At 39.7% G+C, this 21,790-nt stretch overlaps 1 protein-coding gene across 1 annotated transcript in view; it reads right to left on the bottom strand.

Annotated features, from left to right (window-relative positions):
• LOC121505213 (plexin-B2-like) overlaps positions 1-19,471 on the bottom strand; it is a 286,200-nt gene extending 266,729 nt beyond the window's left edge. The window contains exon 1 of the mRNA XM_041780327.1: positions 19,050-19,471. The gene's annotated coding sequence lies outside the window, so the exon portion shown is untranslated. The remainder of the gene's footprint in view (positions 1-19,049) is intronic.
• Between the last annotated feature and the right edge of the window lie 2,319 nt (positions 19,472-21,790).

The following is a 21,790-nucleotide window of genomic DNA, read 5'->3' on the forward strand; positions in this document are numbered from 1 at the left end:
ATGAAGATGTTCGCAGTGATCCCATACAGCAGCTGATCAGATCTCCCTGTATGTAAGGATTTAAAGTTGCAGGAAAGCTAAATAACAAACATGTCTGGAGTAAGTTGGGGTGGCAGTAGCTCAGTCTGGAAGGACTTGGGCTGGGAATCAGAGGGTCGCCGGTACAGCTCAACCGATTGATCGGCGGGCCGATTAATCGTGCCAATTATAGCATATCACAGATTAATCAACATTGGTCAATATGTAGCCGATATATTAACTTTCTGCTGTAGCAGTAGCTCTCCCCCACTCAGTGTTGCTAACTTAGCAACTTTGTTGCTATATTTAGCGAGTTTTCAGACCCCTCTAGTGACTCTTTTTCAAAAAAATGACTAGCGACAAATCTAGCGACTTTTTCTGGTGTTACTGGAGAGTTTTAGAGACTCTGATGTGAAAGCACGTATCGTTGTTGCTCTTCTCAGTGAGCAGCGGGTGCTGCTGTGGGCCCCTCCCCATCTCTAAGTACTCACAGGCAGCTCAGTCCTCCCGCAGCGGTCCCTGCCGCAGTCGGACTAACTTGGCTGCCCGTTTCAGACTGGGAGTGTTTTGCTGCTTGCGTGTGCCGTGCATGTCAGCCACATCTCCCTGCTCTCAAAGCCCTGTCCTTCTCCATAAGTTTTACCTCAATAAACCCCCTAAAAGCGACTTGATTTAGTGTACAGAGGAAGTTTGTCAGGAAGTATTCAAAATAAAAGCATTCTGTACAAGTGAATGGAGTTTCTCTATAGAAATGCTAAACCGGGCTTTTACTTTGAAAAGCACAAACCAGAAAAGCATTCATACGGTGTTAATCTGTCCTGTAACATGTTCTACCAGTGCGGAGACAGAAAGTTTCACTAATAGTGGATCTTTAGAGAACAACTTCATAAAACAGGCACATTTAAGCTTGTGGCCTTCCTCAGGGTTATCAAGAAACACACTGTAAACATATTCTATGTGAATATTTGCCCCAACAATGTAAATATGGCTCTCCATTTATCATATTCCAGTCTAATATGGTCCACAGCCACAGTATAAGACTATTACACAGCATTTTAACATCGTCTAAGTTGCATCTTTGTGAAATAAACAAAGATAAATGCAACTGTTAATTCACATGCCCACATTTGTGTTCATGCACAGTATATATCCTGTGTATATCAATGTTCTTATTTCATATATCGGCTGATATATCAGATATCGGCTGTTTTTAGCTACCATTATCGGTATCGGCATTGGCCCCAAAAATCCCATATCGATCGGCCTGTAGTCGCCGGTTCAAGTCCCAGTCAGACCATATCTGGACTTTCTCCATTAGTGCATGTCCATGGGGATCTTGTTTGTGCATGTAATTCATCCTATGATGTGTAGCATGTATAACAATAGAGTAAACTGTGAATTTCCCTTCAAGGGATTAATAGAGTATGACTTAACTTAACTTAAGGCTTCAAGATGGCAGAATTCAGACTCTGATATGATACTAATGAGAAATAACCACAGATACAAAAACAAGTCCAGGACACCCAGTGTCTGGGAGTTAAGTGATATATTTCTGCTGCTTAGGCAGCGTGCTGGAGTCTGCTTCTGTTTGATTCATTCCTCTCTCATCCACGTCTTCTGAAATTCTGTTTTTAAAGCTGTAGTAGTTTAATGGCGTCATTCCTGACACTCAAAAACGTGGGATCAAACAATCTCAAACTTTCACTGTGGGACAAAAACTGAAGTCTTACATGTGACAGATGCTGATTCTACTGTTTCAGCGGCACGAGCACGCCTGTGCCGCCTCAGCCAATCACACAGCCAGGTGGCATTCCTTCCCTCCACCAGCCCTCCTCTGATTGGCCGGTTTAAGCTCCTGGAGCATCATCGTCACCCTGAGTATAAACAGCAGAACAGGAAGTAGAGCGTCTGATGACTCAGTGAGACTTTGCTCTGTTTCTCTGTTTACTCGTCTGGTCGCTGCGGGCTGTCAGTGATGTCACAACGACGCCACGAAACCCGATAGCTAAACTTACTTCACCTCGACATGTTTGCACTGGAAACAAAGGGTTAATAAAACCTGATTTAAGACGGAGAAAATCACAGGAATCTCAATGTGTGTCCGAGTTTAGACACCAGCCTCCTATCAGGATTATTAGTGAAGTTATTAACATGGACTCTCTGCTTAAAATAAAGGACAATTCTGACGATTTTGAGGGTTTTTACTGAAAAGTTTTCATCCTTTTTTCAGACATTTTGAGCTGAAACATGTCTGAGCAGAGTAAAGGGTGTCTGCTGATTTCTGGCCTCTTTCTCTGCTCAATACTTAAATAAATATAAACCTATTCAGACAGCCTTTAAATCCTGAGCCACAGACGCCACCTTGCAGTCTGTTAAAGGACTCATCCGCCCCGCTTTCCTCCTCGTTTCTTGCACCATGCTGTGTTGTCGTCTCCATTATAATGAGGATGCTGTCACTCTCTGTTGGTAATAAACCAAAAACAGAACCAAAGCTGCATCCTCTCTGTTCCCTGGGCTTCTTTTGATCTCTGATGTTTTTCACAGTGTTGCTGAATAAAAAACGTCTAAAAAGTGTGACTTTTTTGTGCCAGCTTTTTTCCAGGGATGCAGGTATCTGTGCGTGGGAGTTTGCTCCAGCTAATGAAGACGCTTTTATAAATGTCATTTCAGTACTGCTTTAGACTTTAAAAACATTTATTTAAAAGAGGAAGAAGTTAATTGGCAGCCTGACAGTGATCTGTGTATTTAAGTTTATTTTTCACGCAATAATTATAAACAGCTCATTTTATGCTGTTTATAAGTGATTTTATACCTTGTCAATCTGATTCAAGGTTGCATTTAACACATCAAAGCTGCACACCTGCACGATTGACCAGTTAGAGCAGGAATGTCACTGGAATTTTAACCCTTAAGGGCATTTTGTGCCATCCAGTTTTTTATTTATTTCTAAGCAATTGTGGCTTTGTTGAATGAATGAAGCTCAGATTAGCATGAGGATAGTCATTTTTTAAAGATCACATATTTTATCCCTTTAAGACAAGTTTATATCGGTCTCAGAGGTCCCTTAAACATGCCCGTAAAGTTTGTTGCTGAAAAAAAAAAAACACTCCAGTATTTGATTTCTGCATGTCTAAAAACTCCTCTGTTTCAGCCCTGCTCAGAACAGCTGTTACTGTGGCTTTAAATGTTACAGAGCTGTCTGACTCTGCCCATTTCCTGAGAGGAAGATCAAGAGAGGAGGGTGGAACTTTATTCCAAGGCAGGAGGGCCAACTGAACCTGGGGGCGGGGCTAACTCCCCACATGACATCATGAGGGGAAAATCTGAGAACAGCTTGTTTCAGCACACATTTTCTGAAAGGTGGACAGGCCAGGGCCACGTATTTCTGTTAGAAAAGCCTGAAAAAGGGGTTTTTGCATAATGTGTCCCCTTTAAATTTTTAGATCTGTCGTCTCAGTTCCTTAAATTAGCCTAAAATGGCTAAGGTACATAAAAACTGACACATTTGTTCCTAAGGACCAAAAATGTCCCATTGAAATGCCATTTTTGATCTCACACTTATCTCAACATAAACTAGTGCATTCCTTTATGTTAAGATTTCATTTTGCACTAATAGCTTTCAAATTTTATTTTTTATATTTTTCCACTAGATGGCGCTTTTTTCCCCATTTAAAGCATGCCACAACACTTCACTTTTTACTGTTTTCTATAAGGCTGCCTCACTACTGACATGATAGGTGTGTGTCGCTATGATGTGGGGTTTTAATCAGACCTGGACGAGGACCAAAGAGCCACACTGAGAGCTTCATCTGGTGGAAAAGTTTTTGCACCTCTCCTGACCGGCCTCAGCATGAGTTTTATCCACCAACAAGCTCCACAGTCTTTAAATTACACATCACTGAGCATGTCTACTTCCTCATTTGGTCTTGTCACTCTGATGCAGACTGCCCAGTCACCTTACGGGACTTTTTTTGAAAAGTCCTCCCCTTCCCAAACACTGAAATATATCCATGCAACAGATAAATGACAGTGTATCTGGAAAAACACATTATTTTCCAGATAACCAATGTTGGTGGGGTGGTGGGGTGTTTTTTAAATCAGTCCTGGGCATGTCAAACATTAGCCAAAATATTGACTTTGATGCATTTTTAGTTTTTGTGTAGTATCTGATTTAAAATTTATTACCCTTTTGAGTCACTTGTGGACAAAATCGTCCCATTGGCTCCCATTTAAACCACATTTTTGATTTCATAACCACTGCATGATATAATCATGCATTCTGTAATGTCATGGTTTCATTCAGCAGACATGCCTTAAGCTCTAGAACCAGCAGACAAACTGCTGAATCACCGTCATCCAGACTGATTCAGTTCACACAGCTGCAACTGTCCCCTCTGCTCTGAAACGGTCACAATGCATTGCAAACGTGTGGTGTGCATGAAGGTGAAGGGGCTCTGTGTTGCACCGCCTCTCCCTATGGCAGATAACAGCCTTTCTCTGGCTGTTTTAATCCCTGATCAAAGTCTCTGTGCAAATTAAAAGCACAGTGTTGGAGATAAACCCGTGTGGAACAGATGGACGCCATGCTCTCGCCACTGACCGTCTGCTGTCTGCAGCAGAGCTGGCTCACCGCGACTGCAGCATGGCTTTGCACACTTCGTTCATCTGGCAACTGAAGAAAGTTTCATTTTTGGGCAGATTCTGGCGTGAACTGTTGGCTGCTTCACCAGTGCACATCTTGCATATTTTCACATCATCCCAGTTTTTCAGTTAGCCTGGTATTCTCAGCAAACAGCGCCTGTTTTTCTCCAGTTTTATTGGATTTTATTCTCCATGTCCCCATCTTTATTGGATCCATGTGGCTGTATATAAGCCTAAACCTTCCATGGCTCCTGTGTGGAAACATCAAAATAATTATCTCCACTCCTAACCTCAAAGTCAGAAATCAAATTACTCTCCTTCAGACCTTGGCACAGACGGAAAGTGAAGATGGACAGAGGGAAAACCTCGTGGAGGTTTTGGCTGCTCTCGCCATGTCATGGTGGTTTAAAATGGGAGGAAAGCATCAATCTAAGGGGGTCTGAGGGGGTCAGGAGGCCGGGGTCATGAATGTAGAGTCCCAGCAATGTTCACAGGCCTTCAGATCCACATGTGCAGACATTTGTTACCATCTTGGTTTAAACAATGTGTTTACGGGATTCCGAGGGTTTTTTTACTCCCTTGATTCTTGGCAGGAGGTTTTATTTTCCACTTTTACTCGTTTGCATGTTTGTGTTTAGAAGTTTGAACTTCCACGATGGGAACGTTTTGTTCCATTTGTATAAGAAGGTCAGGAGAGCTACAGTGGAGTTTGCATGTTTGACCCGATGAACGGGCTGTTCTAGAACCCTGGGGCTGTTTTTAAAATACATTCAAAAATACATTTAAAACTAAAACTGCCATTCAGCAGTTATCTGTCTTGCTAAAGTTTCCAGTAGCGGACAGAGGAAGTACAGCCCTGGGTCAGGAGGAGGTGCTCTGCTGTGGTAGGGCTTCAGCTTTTGAAGAGTTCATCCTTGAGTAAAAGTTTTGAGAAGATTCCTCAAAGCTTTCTTGTGATATAACATTCACAAGAATGGCCTGGATGCAAATATGGGCAGTCAACTTAACAGCACAATTCCTCCAGCACAGAGACATTAAAACACAGAGATGACCTTGTCAGTGCCATGGCAACTAAAGTAGAAGAGTTTTAATGAACTAAATGTAAGTAAACTCTTTCAAACTGTCTGCATTGCACAAGAGAGCCAATATTCCTGTGCAAGAGTTTGATGGACTTTCTCACTCCTGAAGGGATCTGTTGTCTTGTAAAGTCTTGCAGTTTTTTTAAGGTCCTGATATTTTTGCTGCAGGTCATCTTTTAGATAAGTGGCATTACATCATTTAAAAACTCAGCATGGAAAAATCTACCCCCCCCCCCCCCCGGCAGCTCCAACAGCCTCCACTCTCCTTGAAGGCTTTCTACAACATTCTGGAGTGTTTATGTGGGAATGTGTGCCCATCCATTCTGTAGAGCATTTACGAGGTCAGGCTCTGATGTTGGACCAGGAGGCCTGGTCCAAAATCTCCATTCCCAGAGGTGCTGGATGGGGTTGAGGTTGACCTTGTCTCTACAGTCCTTCATTGCACATTGATGCACAGTCATGCTGGATTAGAAAAGGGCCTTCCCCAAACTGTTGGAAGCAAAGCATTGTCCAGAATATCCTGGTCTGCTGAAGAATTCAAACTGGCCTGTTTGCAACAGGAGACTGCATGGCACACCTGTGGCAACAGGTCTGCATGAAACACCTGAACTCATTAATTAAATAATATACTAAATAAATACTTAACTACATTTATAAGGACTTACTTAAAGATAAGGTCAGAATCCACTGTTTCGGGCACGTAAATGGTCGAGTGGTTTAAGGCGCGCACAATGTACGTGGGTGGCCCGGGTTCAAATCCTGCCTGGTGAACTTTACTACATGTCTCTCCCCACTCTCTTCCCTGTTCCTGAGTCTATCAACTGTCCTCCCCTCTCTAATAAAGGCATGAAAAGCCCCAAAAAATAAATCTTAAAAAGAAAAACTCCACCCTTTGAAATGCAAACATAAGTGTGTGCAAGTGCTGCAAGATCTGGTAAAAATGTGATTGCACTTATTCTCGATGATACTGCAATTTGTGATTGCAATTGCAAAATAATCCATAAATGATATGATGAGTCCGCTTGGTTGGTTATGGTTGGTTATGTTTATGAAAATGCATTACAGGACTGCCTTCAAAACAACTTATTTAAACTAGAAAAGCACTTGGAGAGCACAGACCTCATTAGCCCCATCTCCCCACAGTGAGGCATCCTTTAAAAAATTCCTGGATCAGTCCCCATGTGCCCCCCACCACGGCATTCGCTGATCACTCCCTCCCCGGTAGGGTGGAAACACGGTTATGCAAAGCATTGGCTTCACTACATGTGGACTGTCATGGTGGAAGCATTGCCTGCCGGTGCCAACAGACGCACTGACAGTCTCACCCATGGTATATTCCTCTATTCCTCCCAGCACTCTGAGTATTCTCACTACAATTCGCTGTCTTTCTCTCTTTTTACGCTCCGACTCGTCTCCTTGATCGGGCATGCGTCTTTCAAACTCTATAAACTCCAAAACTTTGAATAGAAACACACCCAAAAATGCTGCTGGGAGTGAAGTTACTCATGTCCGCCATCTCCTGGTGTAAAGGGGTAACAGCGCAGACCTCTGCCATTAGCCCTATCTCCTAATAGTACAGAATTCTTTTAAAAAGTCCCAGGATCCAGGCGGTGATTCGGATCAGTCCCAAATCTAATCAGTTCTTCCTTATGCCATTTCTGACATTTCCTGAAAATTTCATCAAAATCCATCCAGAACTTTTCACATAACCTCCTTAGCGGAGGTAAAAATGTTCTCAAAAGGCATTTCTACAAAGTTCAATAGAGGTACTATTGCAAACTTTTTTCTTTTAAAGATTATTTTTGGGTCATTTTGCTTCTATTGATAGGATGGCTGAAAAGAGACAGGAAATATGGGGTGAGAAAATGGGGGAAGGCATGCACCAAACATGCACCCAGATCGGGTGTTGATCCCGCAACCTGTGCGCCAAGGAGTGCAGCCTCTGCCTTTGGGCACCCGCTACAGGCAGGCATTTGTGCAAACCTTTCAAGTACTACTGAATACTAAAATAATCACATTCTTTATGCCGTGATAACTGACTGCCTGACATCACCATTGCAATTGCTAATAAATTAATCGTGCAGCACTAAGAGAGCTACAAGTCTGGCCTCTGGCAAAGCACATAGCCAATCACAGTTCAGAATTTTAAAGTGGTCACAACACGTCTCCTGGCTTGCCATATCCATCCATGGCCACCTGCAGAATTTGCCATTGCATGCAAACTCCTGCTTGATTGCACAGATGCATTTGAAAGTTTTTAAAACCACAATGTTGCTGAATTTTAATGCAATTTGGCAAACAGTAGGAGTTTGCATGCAACTTCACATGAATTCATTCCTTTCCCACACTTCTGTCCTTTCAAACAGATACATTTTTTAAAAGGTTTGGTGCTTTTCAGTGTCTCTTATGAAATCATAAAAAAAAACGATCATTTGATTAAACGGTATCAAATAAAATACTGAAAGACTTAATATAATTTAATCATTTGGTTTTATTTGACCAAAAATGTAATTATAGCCATCAAAATCAAACTAAATTAAACTCATTCCCTTCTGTTTCATGTGTTTAAAGCCTGGCGGTGTTTTTGTTTATCGATTGTTTAAAAGAGCCGTATTATCCTCACAGTCTTTGTTTCATTCACAGATTCCAGTCGGCCTCAGGGTGAATCAACAACAACTGTGTGAGTAAAGACAAACGACCATGTGACCGCGCCGCCTGCATTCCTCTCAAACAGGTTTCTAATCGTCTAACAGTGAAGGAGGCATTAATGAGTGCCTTAGCCCTTAGTCTGAAGGAGGTTCCCAGGAATATTAGAGGTTTAGAAATGCTCACATTCCTCTAAAGGAGAAACATCGGATTGTTAGTTACATCACCTGAAGGATGCGGCCAGGGCACTACCTTTCCTCAGGCTGTTGATTAATTCAGTTCTAGTATGAGTCCTAGCTACATTTATCTGATCTAAAACAGCTGAATATTTACATCTTTGCTAATTCAGAAACCCACAGCACCATAAAACCTGTGAAAAGCGGTGAGCTAAAAACAGGAGGTTAGAAAGCACCAGCCGTCAGCCAAACGGCCAGCTACTCACTAAACTAGAGCCGCTTTTCCCCATTATTGACCTGGAAAAACTGAAATGCATGGTCAATATTTCTTCTTCTACTGTGATTAGCACTGAACTATACACAGAGAAAGCTTTTGGACCCCCAACCCTGAATTTCCACATACTCCACCTGGCCCAGGATCCAATGGAGGTAGTCCACTAGATCAGTGGTTCTCAACTGGTTAGCCCTGGGACCCACCACAGGTTGCATAATGACAAACTGTGTCCCAATTTTTGTGTATATTTGTCAATAAATCACATTTCTTTAATAAAACACGGCACTGTTTAGACCCCAGACAGAAATACAAATACAAAAAAAATATATATATATAAATATAAAAGCCAAACTCTTTCCAGAAAAAGACCCCCAAATCCCCTGACATTTCTGTTGAAAGCTGTAGAAATATTGCTGGTAAAGATTGCCCTAAGTTTATGGGTAAAGTCCTGAAAATCTCGTGTTCCTTGACAAATTTTCTTCGATTAGAGAAAAGTCCCAGAGGTGAGTTTCAAAGGTTTCAGAGGCAATGCCAAAAGAAAACTCTTAAAATTCTTTAAAAAAAAAAAAGTATATATATATAAAACCTTTTTTGAGAAGATTACCCAAAGTTCCTTTCAAAAATTCGTAGGGAAAATCTTCTATGACTTTGAGAAAATTCACAATGAAAATTCTTTTAAATTTTAAGGGGAAAAAGTTGGTAATAAAGTGGAATAAAAGCACTTTTAAAATAAAGAAAATAAAAGACTCGTTGATGAATCTGCGACCCCCTGAAAAGTACTCCACGACCCACTTTTGGGTCCTGACCCACCAGTTGAGAACCACTGCATTAGAGTGTTTTCCTTCCACCATGGGTGAGTACATCAGGGAGTTAACAGGTTTGTGTTTGCTACAAAGGATGTGTGGTCTCAAGTCAAATCCTGTTTCCAATCTCAAAAGTTGCGTGTCCATGGAAAGCCCCTGCCATAACCGATGATTTTCTAGCTTTTTGCTAAGCTAACAAGCTAAAAATGGTGTCAAATGTTTAAGTATTTGTTTAGCATTAGTGAAATTGCACCTTAAAGCAGCAGTTCTCTTGTGGTTCTGCCTACGAAGCCTTATCTATGTCCACAGTGAGAAACAACGACCCAAACATCCAACCTGGCAGATTCTGTCGTAAACTAGCCTCAACCCTTCACGCCTAAACTGAACCCTGGGTATGTGACCTTAGGCCCCGTTTACACGACAACGTTTAGCTTCGTTTTCTGTTTTCGTTTCCAAAAAGTTCCACGCTCAGATGGCAACGTTTTCAGAACAATCTCTGTTTACACGAGACTGCGGGAAACACCAAAAACGATGTAGTATACATGCCAGGCCAGTAGATGGCGGTGTGATTTTGTAATGTCCAATATCGTCTTCAGGCTGCCCTTCGACGGCGTATGGGACAAGTCGGAATCTGGTGCAGGCACGAAAAACGTCTCCACTGATCCAAGTGATGGAGAGGTAAATCAACACTTTGTTGGAGAAGTACAGTTAAATTCAAAAGAGTGAGGAGCACGAACAGTACACTGGTGTCGGCCATCTTTGTTTTGGGCTTTCCAGCTGCGTATGCGTTATAAGCCTGCTCGCACATGGATATTTACTGCAGTCGCAGTGCACATGTCCGTTTTCAGAAAGTGCCGGTTTCCCTGTTAACACGGAGACGGAGACGGGGGCGTGTGCCGCATTATGTAATAATGTAATACATTTTCCATCCATCATGTAATAATGCTACATTTTCTAAGCCACTAAGTGGTTAGGATTAGGGCAAGGTAGTAGGGTAGGTGTTTAGTCTAGAGCCCTGAAGGGGGGTTAGGTTTAGGCATAAGTCACTAAGCGGTTAGAGTTAGGGCAAGGTAGTTGGGTAGGGCATACCTTGGAGCCCAAACTAAGTCCTATGGTTAGGGTTATTACATAATGTGGCTTTACAGGGCGTTTTGAAAAACTTCCACTAAGGAGCCTGTTTCTGAAGAGTTCCGTTTTCAGGCATCAAAACGCTGTTGCTGTCTAAACGGACAGCCAAAACACTACAAAACTTTTGAGTTTTCACTCGAAAACGTTGTTGTGTAAACGGGGCCTTAAATACCCCAACCCCTCCCCTGAACCTAACCCTAACCCTACCCTTATTCACTCGTTCCCTGGGTGTCAGTCCACTAATACTGAGCTTCACGCTTGACCATAGCCTTGCACGCCTAATCCTAACCCTTGGTGCATTTTAACCTCTCACCCTAACTGTCACCCTAAGGGTTAGGGTCGAGGCGATATCACCAAACTGGATCCATGATTTCTCCTTAAAATTTTTGATTCAAGGGAAAGATCGTCTTTGTCAACAAAACTAAGCAGCACCACCAAAACTTTATCTTGGATCTGACTCTCAGTGGCTGCAGGACCTTCAGAAGCCCCCAGAGAGCATGCATATGTCAAGAAAACAAGAAGAATTCACTCTCTATCATGGAAAAATGGAGTGAATACAAGACACTGAGTTACATCCACTTCAGGCTTCTGTACATCCTACAACTTCTTTTCTCCACCTGCTGAAAGCAGATCAGAGAGCCACTCTTGTGTCCTGAGAACCACTGCCCTAAAGACAGTAAATCTAGAGCCTGCTGCTTGTGCCAACATTACTTTCTGGAACAATCCAGGTTCCTGCGATGCATTCAATCCTGCTGAATCTGGTCTGAGTGATCCTTCGGACCATGCAGAGTAAAGTCCATGAAAAACAAACAGAAAGCTAACAGCCACATGCTAACAATCCCTAACTGTCCTGAGCTAAGACCTCAGTAAACTCCTGACCTTCCTGCATGCTGTATGAATACATAATGAATAGAGTTCACGTCCCTCTCTTAATATTACAACCCTTCTCTTATTGGATCTCCAGTACAAAAACAATTAAACCCTTTCTGCCCCAGAGAAATTTCTGTACAGCTTCCCCAGAAATGCACGCTCCATTTCATAGTCAGGAGATAACGTAACACGGTGAACGGTTGATCCCTTGGGCTGCACAACGTAAAGTTCAGCTCCTTTAACTTAGCAGATAATGTCTGTGCTGAGGCACGTGCTAAAGCTCCCAGCAAAATGCTACAACTGATTTATTGACAAGTTTTCTTAGAGAGAACAGAGTTTTTCTGCTGCTGCATGCTTTAAGAAAACAACAGAACTTCTATTTTTCAGAGAGCATTAATTGAACAAGAGGGAGTCATGGCTTTTATGTCCTATCCCATCATTCATACTGACACTAGCAGGCTGAAGCAGCACGTCTGGTCAGATTTTTTACTGAGGACTCTCAAAGCATGTATGCATACTGTATGTCCTACACAGTAAATGTCTCAGCATCTGTTACCCCTGCAGTAAATCAGACATGACTGCACTTAAGTGTGAGATTTAAAGGACATCTTACATGACTAATGTCTCAAAGCCTCTTCTGCAGCTTCAGCTTCTATTCAATCTGCAGAAAATTAAATGGAATGTGCAAATTTACTGATTTGAAGACACCAAATGTTCACAATAAGTATTTCAGATGTTGACCATAAATAATAGCCTACATCGATTGTAAATATTAGCCTACATCTACTGTAGATATTATATTAGCCTTATATATTATATAATATATGTTAGCCTTTTATCTACAGTAAGTTATGGCCTACATCTACTGTAGACATTAGCCTACATCTACAGTGAAAAATGGCCTACATCTACTGTAGACATTAGCCTACATCTACAGTAAATAATGGCCTACATCTACAGTAAATAATGGCCTACATCTACAGTAAATAATGGCCTACATCTACTGTAAATATTAGCCTACATCTACTGTAAATATTAGCCTACATCTACTGTAGACATTAGCCTACATCTACAGTAAATAATGGCCTACATCTACTGTAAATATTAGCCTACATCTACTGTAGACATTAGCCTACATCTACAGTAAATAATGGCCTACATCTACTGTATATATTGGCCTTCATCAGCTGTAGATATTAGCCTACATCTACAGTAAATAACAGCCTAAATCTACTGTAGACACTAGCCTACATCTTCTGTAGATGTTAGCCTACATCTACTCTAGATATTAGCCTACACCTACAGTAAATAATGGCCTACATCAACTGTATATATTAGTCTATATCAGCTGTAAATATTAGCCCACAACGACTGTATATATTAGCTTATATCAGCTGTATATATTAGCCTACATCTTCTGTAGATGTTAGCCTACATCTACTCTAGATATTAGCCTACATCTACAGTAAATAATGACCTACATCAACTCTATATATTAGTCTATATCAGCTGTAGATATTAGCCTACATCTACTGTAAATATGAGCCTACATCTACTGTAAATATTGGCTTACATCTACTGTAGATATTAGCCTATATCAGCTGTAAACGTTAGCCTACAACGACTGTATATATCAGCCTATATCAGCTGTAGATATTAGCCTACATCTACTGTAGATATTAGCCTACATTGACCGTATATATTAGCCTATATCAGCTGTAGATATTAGCCTACATCTACTGTAGATATTAGCCTACATTGACTGTATATATTAGCCTATATCAGCTGTAGATATTAGCCTACATCTACTGTAGATATTAGCCTACATTGACTGTATATATTAGCCTATATCAGCTGTAGATATTAGCCTACATCTACTGTAGATATTAGCTTACAACGACTGTATATATTAGCCTATATCAGCTGTAGGTATTAGCCTACATCTTGTGTAGATATGAGCCTACATCTAGTGTAAATATTAGCCTATATCAGCTGTAGATATTAGCCTATATCAGCTGTACATAATATCCTACATCTACTGTAAAGATATAGGCTTATATTTATGGTAGAAGTTTACAGAAAACATTGAAAGAACAAAATCTTATGTGTGTTAAAGGAAAATCTGCTCACTCATACTGGCACAAAAAGCTTTGATTTGCAATTTTGCACATTTTCTAGGCCTGATCAAGGAGGTTTTGTCTCATGTGCATGAATGAATGTGTAATGTGCATCTGAAAATGTAAATGTTTCCACCATCTTTTACTACTGCAATTATAATACAATAAACCACAGGAATTACCTTAAAACTAGAGTTCAGAGCAGGTTTTGTGGGACTTTTTATCAGATGAATGTGTCTGAGTTCCTTATGCATGCAGTACACCTGAGAAAGTCAAAGTTTCCAGCATTTATTCAAGCCGTAGTAAATCAAACATGACAATAAACTGCTCCATCAGCCTTGAAACTGCAGTTTAGTGCAAGTCTAGCAGCAGTTTATAGAAAGATTAATACCTCTAAGTCATGACTATGTACTTTACACCTGAAAGTGTAGAAGTTACTAGCATTTATTCAAACTGCAGTAAATCAAACCTGACAATGAACTTCTTAAGCTGCCTTGAAACGTCATGCACGAGCAATCCAAGCGGCGTTTTAGCCGTTACATCAAACAAGCCGAGTTTAAACAGAGCCATGGAGCCACAGCTATCACGCTTTTATGGCTCCAGAGCTCAAGGTGCAGCGTGGAGGCTATTCTAATCCATTAACTGACACCATGGGCAATTACCTTCCCATCATGTACAGCTATGCTCACAAGCAGATGGCCGACAGCAGAGAGTTTTTTCAAACATTCATCGCTCCATGCATGAGGAGGGGGTTAATGTGTTTTAATGACCTTTGGAGCAAAAGATTTGACTAAGTACAATCATTATCTGAAGCTTTTTAATGATGTAAGCTCTTCTGATCAATACAGCCATCAGAAAACATCTGTTCCTTCGTCTTAATGTTTGCTATATCAGGCAGATCTGAGAGACGCCACCTCAGAACGTCTCCCCTCTAACTTCCAATTATCCTCCTCAGGATTGCTATGGATTTAATGGGACGGATCAATAAAAGATAATGGTTTTGTACAGCTGTTATAAAATGCCAGAATGGGATGTTAACTCTGGAACAAGGCGGCGCAGTCTGGAATACATTAGGAAAGCCGTGTCACCCACTCCACAGGATCAGCCCACTCGCTGAGGCTCCAGATGTTCTGTGCATTGATTGGTTTCTAACTGGTTCCACTGTGCACCAAACTCCCAGTAAAAACCAGAGAATTTAACCAAACCTCTCTGATTTCTTTAGAGTACAGCCTCCAAGGTAAGGTTAAGTGTTTGTTACCAGCCGGCACGGGGGAGTCTTCACTTCGGCTCACGTATGAAACACTGAGTTCAGGATTTCTTTGAGTTACAGCAATCCTTCTTCAAAAACATCCCCGCCCTTTTCAGAGCATTGGCGGCGCTACAGGATTGTCTCTTTTACACAGACGGTTCAGTACTAGGGCTGGGCGATGTGGCCCAAAATAGGGCAGTGCAATTAATCAGAAATTAGAATAAATGGCAATACAGCCTGCTGCAATTTTCAAATCACAGAAGTTGCAATATTTTTTGTGTCAGAATACCAGTTAAAACTTATTTTTGCAGCAGAGATGTCATGCATTACAGATCACGCAACCAGTCAAGTGTCTACAGTCTACAGCAAATCCTGCTTTCTTCATATCAGATAACAGGATGACATACTCACTCCCTTTAACACAATAATTCATATCCAGTTTGCATTAAGAATCAAATCATCATTTAGACATATCTTTTTAATTGTTCAGCCCTAGTTTAATCTAATATTTTATTGGGTGTAATATGAAATGATTTATTGCTGGTGGCTGTTGGAAAATACATAAGATGAGAAACTTAAGGAATAATCGCATATCAATTAGAGCCAATTAGAGACGATTAATTAGATTAGGGCTGATTAATTGGGTCGATTACAGCGTATCACAGATTAATCAACATCAGCCAGTATGTAGCCGATATATTAACCCTTAGAGCTCACGCGGCACGGATCTGTTGTGCCTTTCCAATCAAGTCTTCCAAGCATTTGTAGCTCTTACAGAACATTTTCTTGTGAACTTGTCTGACTTTCTGGAGTCTCTGAGGACAGTGTTGTCCTATACAACAATAAGTGACACAGTTTATAAAAACGTTGATAACTTTTGAACTGTAAGTCATAGAAACATACTCTTTTTTTCCTCTGAAAGCTGACCATTTTGCTGTTTGTTTGCTACCATCGATGTCTCCGTAGCTCTAAAGGACGCTGTTGTAGGGAGCCCAAAACTTTGGTGAGCTTTCGAGGTCTTTGGAGATTAAATCTACAGCGTTACATCAGACAATAAGCATCTTTTTAACCATTTTTAATCCATTTTCGATCATGTACTTTGACTTTCTTCAGTGAGAAGCCATATTTGTTTGACATGCAAAGCATTGTGGGAGCTGTAGTCCTCTACTGCTTAGAGGAGTAGAGACGCAGGAGTCGAGAATAAACAATGATAAATGCCACTGTTAATTCACATCCACCATTATCTAATAAAAGACTATTATACAGCTTTTTTGTGTTCATGTACAGTATATATATTCTGTGTATATCAATGTTCTTATTTCAAGTTTAGGTGGATATACCAGCATCGGCCCCAAAAATCCCATATCGGTGGGGCTCTAATATCAATATCCTGAATCTTCTTAGCCGAGTGGAAATAATGCCATAAAGCTCTTTCTATGATTTTTAGCTGTACAGCCCTACCTGATAAATATCTAGACATACATTTATATTTGGTACATACCTTGATGTGTGTTTGGTTCTCTATATTTTAACTGAGTGGTAATACATGACAGACATCTAGATGTTCTTTAGCTCAATGTTGGTTAACAATATACAGCTTTCTATGTTTTTCTTCCGTGTCTTTTAGCTCGGTGGTGATACATGATGTTTATTAGGGGAAAAATCTAATTGTGATTTTTTTCCCCCAAGTATTGCATTTTCGATTTTTTATAAGTTCCTTATATTGTGTTTTTTCCAACAAACACGAGCAATAAATCATTCTATATTATAACCAACAGAATATTAGATGAAACCAGAGCTGACAAATTGTGAAAAATATCTCATTGTGATGATTTTGGCTTGTACTGAAAATTGAATAGGAATTGATGCACTGAAGGGAGTTATCATTTTTATGTCATTCTCATATTTAATAAGAAAAACGTACAAAAAAAATAGGATTTTTTCCAAATATTCTAAAAATATGGATGATCTTTAATGCATAGTGTCTCTGCTGCAGAACAAAAAAGTTTTAAACTGCTATTTGACACAAACTTCAGGTTAAAGGAATATTGCACCTTATTGAGATTTAATCTGATTTTTGATTTATTGTCCAGCCCTACTGTTTATAGCTTGATCTGTATTTTAGCTTTTGTATAAATCTCTTTTTTTTTTCAGCTGAGTGACAGGACACAGTATTTACAGCTCCATATATTTAAGCTGTGGCGTTACATGCTATATATATATTATCTGCATGGTGAAACAAGAGTTATATCTATACATTCTTTATCTGTTTGTTAGTATATTTCATTTATATCAAGGCTGAGTGGTGATACAGGATATTTCTCTGAATATTTTACAGCTGAGTGGCAGGACAGTACATCCACATATTAGCTGGGTGATGTACCTGGATATTTCTTCATTAAATAAATAAACAATTACACATCTCCAGAGCTATCATCTTTGATATGACTACTAAAATCAGATGCTGGTAGCCCTTTGACACCATGACTAAAACAGAAAACACTCCATACTTGGCAAATTTAATCATCAGATATTTACAATAAACTTATCACTAATCTGTGCAAATATGTTGTAAAGGTTTCTATAAAATGGGGTGTTAAAACTTTCAACATGTTTCTAAAGGACAAAATCTTCATTATTTTAACTCAAAGGTAAACTGCTAGAGGAAAAATGTCTGGAAGAGAAAGAGGAGGGCAGCGGTGGTATAGTGGTGAGCATCCGAGTCCCAGCTATTGCATGATGGGAGAAAGGTCTGGCAAACTTGAAAGGGGAAAGGGGAAAGGTCAAAGGTCTGGATGTTAATGTGTTCCTGGAGAACACAGTTAATTTATTATTTAACAAGTGTGTTAATAAAGATTGGAAAACTTTCCCTAACTCCTTACTAATTTGTGCCTGCAACACAAGATCATCAAAAATAATAAATTTGAATTTTTTTGGTATCTGTGACCTGTGCTTTCATTGCTGTGGTGCCAAAGATTAAATTCTCCTAAATCTACTAAAATAAAATAAATAGTAATTTTCCCGTTAAGTCTGAATGTTTGAAATTTTTTTCTTGCTGTTAATTAGCATATTAGTGCAAGTGGTTATTAATGTAAATGTATGGAGGACCAAACCTGCCAAAATTATAAATAAATAAATAAATAGAAGTAAAAATCAAAAATAAGCACTTTTATTCATTCATTAATATTAAAATATATATATAAATATATTCTTTTGTATTCATTTCCATTTTTATTTATTTATTTATATTTAATTTTTGAATCATATTTTTTATTTTTGTATTTATTTTTACTTTATTTATGTATGTATTTATTTATTTTGTATTTATTTCTATTTCTATTTATTTTTGTATTTAATTTAATTTTTTAATTTTCATTTTGTTTTTATTTTTACCTTTATTTATTTATTTATTTATATATATATTTACTTATTTTTGTATTTATTTCTATTTCTATTTATTTTCTGTATTTAATTTTGGGTTTTTTTTTTCTATTTTGTATTTATTTTTATTTTTATTTTTAATTTATTTCTTATTTTATTTATTTATTTATTTATTTTTTAATTTAGGCAGGTTTGGTCCTCCATGTAAGTGATCTGTAGTTGAGTATTAGCCCTACAAAACATTTTTTTGATTAAAAAAAAAAAATAAAAAAATCTTAAAATTCCCCGTATTGCCCAGCCCTACTTTCTACCGACGTCAAACCATTTTAAAAAGTTTTCCTCTCACTAAAGCCACCAGAATGTCAGCCGAATCACTTTTACCTTAATTCTTCTTGTAAAACAGCTAATTATGAGCCAAACAAAGCCACTTCTGCCCGTTAGAAAATAAAAAAGTGTTAAAATCGGTGTTTTTGACAGGAAGTTTGGTGTGACGATCTTTAGGAGGCAAAAACACGTCGGTAAGAAATCACGAGTCCCTGACAGAGCTCTAAAATCCTCCCTTGGCTTTTCCTGATGTCATAGTTTTCTGGAAAGTTCTCATATTTTTGATAAATTCAGCTTTAGAAATGAGAGCGTTTTAAAATGAAAGTATGTGGCCGCAGCTTACCTCAGATCGATCCTCCCGAACAGCCGAGTTCTGTGTCTGTAATCCGAATGAAAAAGTTAGAAATTAAAGTAGTCCTCGGGGCTCCGATGGTCCTTTAGAATCAGAAATAAAAGTTCCCAGATTTACATCCTGATAGGAGGAAACATAAATGTGCGCAGCCGCTGCGGTCACAGCTGAAGTTTAGTTCAACAGTAATTCCCACGGACAAACAAGTAGACTCGTCCTTCTTCCCACGCCCAGAGACTCGGTGAACTACATGCCCAGGTGTAATAAATCATCACTCAGACACGTGCTCATGCATATATCCAGGTGAGAGCGTGGCAGCGGTGTCGGTGTCAGAGTATCCCGGCTCAGAGCTCACTCATCCGGCCCGGAGCTCCGCTGCTGTGACCGGAGGATCCAGAGTGGGTCTGAGTGTGGAGAATCAGGATGAGGGTTTGTTTCCTCCTCCTCCTCCTCCTCCCGATCCTCACCCCCAATGCCTGAAGCCTGACGTCAAGCACGCGAGATTTAGCTGCCTGTATGACACAAGTATGAGGATGAACCTTTCAAAATAAAAGCTGCGCATTATTAAAGAGAAGAGAGGCTGCTTCTTTCTCTTCTCTTTAGGATTAGTTTTTATCAGAGTGAATTCAGCGGTTACATGGGAACATTTTTAATTTATGAGGTGTATTTTCTAATTTTGTCATCAATTAGAAGAAAAGGTCCAACAAATATCAGCTCCATGCTAAATGGTTATGTCTTAAACTTCCTGTCATACTCCTTGTTGACTGGGGAGGCTAAGAATGGAAAGTTGTTGTTTTGAAAAGAATTCTCCATCATTCTCCTCATTTAGCTTCTTTAAAAAGTGGAAATTCAACAGAATTTCTATTTTAATTTCTACAATGTTTTAATTCCATGAACACTTCCTGTAGCTGTTGAGCTGTTTACTATTGATATGTGACCCTCAATCATCCATCCATCCATCCATCCATCATCCATCCATTCATCCATCATCCGTCCATCCGTCCATCATCCATCCATCATCATCCATCCATCCATCCATTCATCCATCATCCGTCCATCCGTCCATCATCCATCCATCATCATCCATCCATCCGTCCATCCATCCATCCATCATCATCATCCATCATCCATCCATCCATCATCCATCATCCATCCATGCATACATACATACATCCATCCATCCATATCCATCCATCCTTCCATCATCCATCCATCATCCATCCATGCATATATCCATCCATTCATCCTTCGTCCATTCATTCATCCATACATCCATCCATTCATCCATCCATGCATACATACATCCATCCATCCATCCATCCATCATTCATCTAATTATCCATCCATCCATCCATCCATCCATCCTTCTATCTATTCATACATTTATTCTTCTGTCATATGATCTTACCATATTATTATTATTATTATTATTATTATTATTATTATTATTATTCCTGAAAAACCATTTATCGGTTTTATCATATATAAAGGTGTTTGATTATTTGCTGTTGATGTCAGAAACAGTTTAACACATTTTCTTGCCTGAGGTGGATCAACAGTATGAAATTATACATAATTTCCATTTAAATAATGTGATCAAATATTTCCCTTCATCTGTACTACTCTTTCTTTAACAGCATTTTATTTTGAAAGAAAGACCAGGAAGTCTTCCTGTGTATATTTTCTAACTTGACTGTGGCAGATTAAACTCTCTCCCATGGGTTTAGTTGAAGAACTTCCTTTAACAGTGAAAACTAGCAGGAAATGAAGAGTTTTGATATTTTAACTTAAAGATTCTAATATTTAAAAAGGGAATGCTTCAGAAAAACCCCAACCATGAGGCTAAAAACAGACTAACTGTTGTTTTATTTCCTGACAGATGTTCCACGTGCTGCAGCTTAATCCATTCTTACATTAAACCTACTTTCATAGATTATGGCTGATTAATTTACATAAATTATAATCTCGTCAGACCCCCTGTGGAGGTTTTTAATTGGATTTATTCTTCATTTTATCGTACATTTTCCCCTGATGCTGTGTGGTCATGTTGAGGTGCAGCTTTCATGAGTGTGCTCAGAGGTCTGGGAGAGTGGTCGCGCTGTCAAGCCCAGTTAAGCGTGCAGTCGCCCCCGCTGCTAATTCGAGGGCTCGGCGGTGCACAATGAAGGCTTTGTTGTTGGAGAATTTGTCTGAGAAGTAATCCTTGACACAGGGCCATTCAGGGGCCAAACCTTTGTTTCATAAGACTCCTCATGTCTTACAGTAGGCAGCGCTGCGTTACCACAGCTAAAAACACTCAGAGCTATGGGCACTGCAGCGATGATTCATGTTAGGAGAGATCTGAGGCTGTGAACGTGTCTGGGGGCATTTGGCTGTAGAAAGGTCAAAGGTCAAAGAGGGGACTGAGGTTAAAGCCTTGTTAGGGACACACAGACACACTTTTACTTTTCACCATTGTGGATTCTTGTCCATCATCTAGTTTCTGATGTAGTTGATGCACATTTGTGTGTTTTAGGTCTTCTGTTTTAACTAAAGTCATGTTTTTGGTACTTTAAACCCCCATCTGAGAAACGATGCCGCGACTTACCTTCTGCTGGCTGCACATGAGACCAGTGGTTCAACTGGTGGCTCAGGATGTTAAAGTGGGTTACAGAGCTGCTTTGAGAGGGTCATGAATGTATTCCTGGAAAACAAACTGGCAAAAGTCCAAGGTTTACTCGAGCCTTTAAGTCCAT

The sequence above is a fragment of the Cheilinus undulatus genome, linkage group 23 (assembly GCF_018320785.1).
Source record: "Cheilinus undulatus linkage group 23, ASM1832078v1, whole genome shotgun sequence".
NCBI classification, from domain to species: Eukaryota; Metazoa; Chordata; class Actinopteri; order Labriformes; family Labridae; genus Cheilinus; species Cheilinus undulatus.